We start from the raw sequence: 4,619 nt of genomic DNA, 5'->3' as shown, positions 1-4,619 counted from the left end.
TTTCAGGGCGTTTGTTGGGTTCTCTCCTACACGACATTCTCATCAGCTTGCCAAGGAAATGCTGTCTGTTCCAGCGTCCCCCGGGGGTGGACAAGCAGCCTGAGGGTTCACGCCCAAGGCCTTGTCCCCATATCAACTCCCCATAGGCACTGGGCTCCCATCCAGACACTGACCTGAGAATGCCTTCATGCAGGGGGCCCTCCCAGGTGTTTACACACTGAAAACGTAGAGAGGTCTGGATGCACACATGCACACACATACATGTGGGTAGGGACACATGTGCACACAACCTCATGAATGCATGCATGTTCTTTGCAAACATGTGTGTCCTACTGAGATCAGCATGCCAGGTATGGGCCATCCATAAACCCAAGGGCACTGGCATTTGAGCCTGAGGTTATAGGGGAGGATAAGACTGGGCGGGTCTGAAACTGTCAATCAAGTGCTAGATCAGTGGCTTACATAAGTGCTGTCCGACAGAAATAGACTTCAAGCCACATATATAATTTTAAGTTTTCTAGTAGCCACAGATTAAAAGTTAAAAAAAAAAGATGAAACCAAAGATTTTTTTCTCTTTGCTCTCTGTATCAACTCAGTGTACCCTAAATATGATCATCTCATTTGGAATCAATTTTAAAAGTTGAGATACTTTATTCTTTTAAAATTCTGTACAAAATCTTCAAAGTCCAACGTGTATATTACACTTACAGCACATCTCAACGTAGATGCTAAATTCAGACACAAGTGTATTTCACTGGATATATTAGATCTGCGTTTGGATTTCGTTAAATGTACAGTTGAAAAAGTAGGTTCACATACCCAAGTTGTTCCAAACGTACTTAAAAGTTTTCCAATAACTGAATCCACTATCCTTTTTTAAAACTTAAATTGATGTAAATGAAATTACAAATTTAGTTCCTCAATCGCACTAGACAACTCCAAGCGTTCAACAGCCGTGGGGGTGCAGGGAACCTGACTACCAGAACGGACCACAGGCCTGAAGACCCGGCAGGTTTAGGGTCTGCAAAGGCAGGGGGCTACTGCACAGAGAGGGTCAGGAGCCCCAGAGGGAGGCCAGAGTGGCAGAAGCCAGGAGTTCATGTGGGGACCCTTTGAAGGACAGGCAGTGGTCAAGGCTCTGGGACCACTGGGCCACCGAGGGGCTTCATCCCACAGGCAGTAAGAAGCGACTGGAGGTCTTTGGCAGAGGGGTGCTGTGAGGAGACGGAGCTTCAGAAGAGTGACTTCGGGGAGGGATGGCTGGGCTGGAGTCGGGGTGGGGGACAGGGGACCAGAGGGAGACCAGAGCGAGGGATGAGGCAATGACAAGCTGAACCAGGGTCTGACAGGGGGATGGAAAGGACAGGAGGGGTGTGAGGAACCCTGAAAGCAGGAAGCCACAGCGTTTCCTGATGGCTGCTCCAGAAATAGTGGGAGGGAAGGAGGCCGAAGGGGCAGACGGGATTCTAAGACTGGAGACGGCCTTGTTAGCTTCCTGTGGGCATCTCCCAGCCCCCACGACACAGCCTCAGGACCCCTTTCCTCTCCAGGAGGAACCCTATGACCTTGTCTGGGTTCTGCCCAGTTCCTTAGCCACAAGTCTTCCCACTTTGACCCATAGCCAGAAGTCTCCCCCTCCACCCCCCCCTTGGGGTCCCTAGAACCAACTATCAGCCATTTGAGAAAACTCTTGCTGGCCCCAGCTCTCACTGGGCAGGTCCTGTCCCTGGAGGTTTGGCTGCCCACACCTGGATGGGCCCAGTGACGTCTGCTTCCCTCCAGAAATGGGGCAGGGCGGGAAATAGCCTTAAGGGTGCGTTTAGAGAGAGCTCTGGTTTGGGGTGTGCTGGATCTGAGGGACTTAAGGGAGCTGCTGAGGTGCTTAAGGGGTCCAGCTGAGGGCTGGAAACACTGGACAGGAGTTCTGGAGGGGAAGCAAGAACGAGCTTTCATTTGAGGAATCATTTCCGTGGAGGAATCACATAGCCACTGTGCACACCAGACTCACACTCCTTCCCGTCCCACTGGCCAGTCCATCGGGACTACCTTAGGGACAGGCCACACGGAATCCTTGCCGTCCCCCAGTCTTTCCTACCTCTTCCCCAAGCAGCTAATTAATTCTCAAACTGGGCTTCTAGAAGGAAATTTGGTAGGAATCGGGATTGGTCCTGGGGGTGGGAGTTCCAAGGCTTATGAGGGCCATGGCGGTGGAGGTCTGGGGGAGCAGAGGAGATGGGTACTGTCTTTTTTTTTTTTTTTAATTTATTTTTAAAATATTTTATTTATTTGGCTGCACCGGGTCTTAGTTGTGGCACACGGGATCTTTTTTTAGTTGCGGCATGTGAACTCTTAGTTGTGGCACATGGGATCTAGTTCCCCGACCAGGGATGGAACCTGGGCCCCTGCATTGGGAATGCAGAGTCTTAGCCACTGGACCACTAGGGAAGTCCTGGGTACTGTCTTAAAGAGGGATGGTTGGGCGGACAGACATACTTGGCACTTACACATACCCCCTGCCCAGGTTCTTATTTATTGACGCATGACACACAATCCAAAAATTCAGTGGCTTGAAAGAAACAATTTATTGTTATCATGTCTCACAGTTCTGTGGGTCAGGAATTTAGACAGTTGGACAGGGCACAGAGGGAATGGCTCATCGCTGCTCCAGGGTGTTCATGGCTGCAGTTCAGGTGACTCAGAGGGCTGGGAGCTGGAACCTATGGAGGTAGCCTGGCACGTCTCCCTCTCCCTGCTCAGTCTCTCCACGTGGCACCTTGGACTTCCTCACTGCATGGCAGCCTCAGGGAAACTGGTCTTACACAGCAGCTTAAGGCTCCAAGTCCCTAGAGGCTCAGACAGGAGCTGCAAGATTCTTGGTATCTTGGTTAGAAATCCTGAGCGTCGTTTCTGCCACATTTTACAGGTCAAGCAAATCACTAAGGAAAGCTCAGATTCAAGAGGCGCAGATGAGAGAATGGCATATATCCATAGAAAAGGAGGGTGTAGGCGGCAGCCACCTTGGGGACAAGCTACCCACTACCGGGCCCACCCACTGCGGTAGGGCAGCTGTGTGTTTTACCAGCTCGCCCACATTCATCAGCCCAACAAGCTTCTCTTACTGTCACTGCCTTCTGCACGGAAGCCACAGCCTCGGTGACACATTGAAAAGCTCGTCTTACCTACTTAGCTAGAACATAAGCCCTCAAAGAGTTGAGATGCCTCTTTTATGCCTTGCAGCCCTGGCTTTGACTATTTGGGTGCTTCCCTTCCCAAATCGGTGCTCCTCAACTGGTCCCATCAGCCTTATACCACCCGCCACCCAGTGCTCCTAGAAACATCCTTATTAAGTATCCTGCCCCACCACCCCTGGCGTGGAAAGAGGTCTCCTTGACTCACCACCATAGCTGTGGTGCTGAGACAGACAGAGGAGGAGGACAGAGGGGTGGGATGGACAGAGGGGTGGGGTGGACAGAGGGGTGGGATGGACAGAGGGGTGGGGTGGACAGAGGGGTGGGATGGACAGAGGGGGAGGGGAACAGAGAGGTGGGATGGACAGAGGGGTGGGATGGACAGAGGGGTGGGGTGGACAGAGGGGTGGGATGGACAGAGGGGGAGGGGAACGACAGGGAGCGGGGTGGGGGGTCGGCGTGACCGTGACCACCGCAGGCCAGGTCTGGAGGAGCCGTATGTGCTGGTGGCCACCTGGATTTATGCTCTTGTCACATGCCATCTCTGCCTACCAGGCCTCCACTGCTGCATTTCAATTCAATGTTGTTGTGGCTTTATAATGCAAATTGTGGTGGAGAATTTTACCCTTGCCTGGAGGAGAAAAACAAAAAAGATAAACAACAAAAAGAGTGGAGGGGAACAGCAGTACCTTTAAAGAAATTATTTGTCAAAATATTTCTCAGTAATATTTAGATGGCTAGAATAGATCTACATTCAGGTCCTTGTGTAGAAACACCTGCACTTGCACTGAGAAAGCAATGTTATCCAACTGTATTCTTCTCGCCCCTGGCGGAATGCAGGGGAACAATGAGGTTGGGCCGTGCAAAGCAGAAACTGGTGATGGGAAAGATGATTTCTGCTCAGGAGGGCAGGGGCTTGCCTCTACCTGGATCCCTTTCATTGCTCCACAAAGAGCCCTTTCTTCCTCCCAGGCTGTACTGAGTAATAACAACCAGGGAGTTTTTCTCACCTTGATTTCTTTTTTTTTTTTTTGCGTTACGCGGGCCTCTCACTGTTGTGGCCTCTCCCGTTGCGGAGCACAGGCTCCGGACGCGCAGGCTCAGCGGCCATGGCTCACGGGCCCAGCCGCTCCGCGGCATGTGGGATCTTCCCGGACCGGGGCACGAACCTGTGTCCCCTGCATCGGCAGGCGGACTCCCAACCACTGCGCCACCAGGGAAGCCCTCTCACCTTGATTTCTGAGCCTCTTCGAGCGCCACCTGGTTAACAATCAAATTCATACCTGGAATAGTGTCTTTGACCTTGGGCGAGTCTGCCCAAGTGCCCGGCCATTTTGTGGGATTCTGGGAGAAACAGCTTTGCTTGGAAACACGAAGAGATTGGGGGCTCCCTGAAACATTGGTCGGTCATATCTACACACTGGGTTTTTG

General features: G+C 51.8%; 1 non-coding gene across 1 annotated transcript; it reads right to left on the bottom strand.

The window, feature by feature from the left end:
• Positions 1–2,373: 2,373 nt before the first annotated feature.
• TRNAG-CCC (transfer RNA glycine (anticodon CCC)) lies at positions 2,374–2,445 on the bottom strand. Its single transcript has one exon. It is a non-coding gene; the product is annotated as a tRNA-Gly (tRNA).
• Positions 2,446–4,619: the final 2,174 nt, after the last annotated feature.

Source organism: Lipotes vexillifer, unplaced genomic scaffold (assembly GCF_000442215.2).
Source record: "Lipotes vexillifer unplaced genomic scaffold, Lipotes_vexillifer_v1.1 scaffold299, whole genome shotgun sequence".
Classification (NCBI taxonomy): domain Eukaryota; kingdom Metazoa; phylum Chordata; class Mammalia; order Artiodactyla; family Lipotidae; genus Lipotes; species Lipotes vexillifer.
This window is presented reverse-complemented; position numbering and strand designations above follow the sequence as displayed.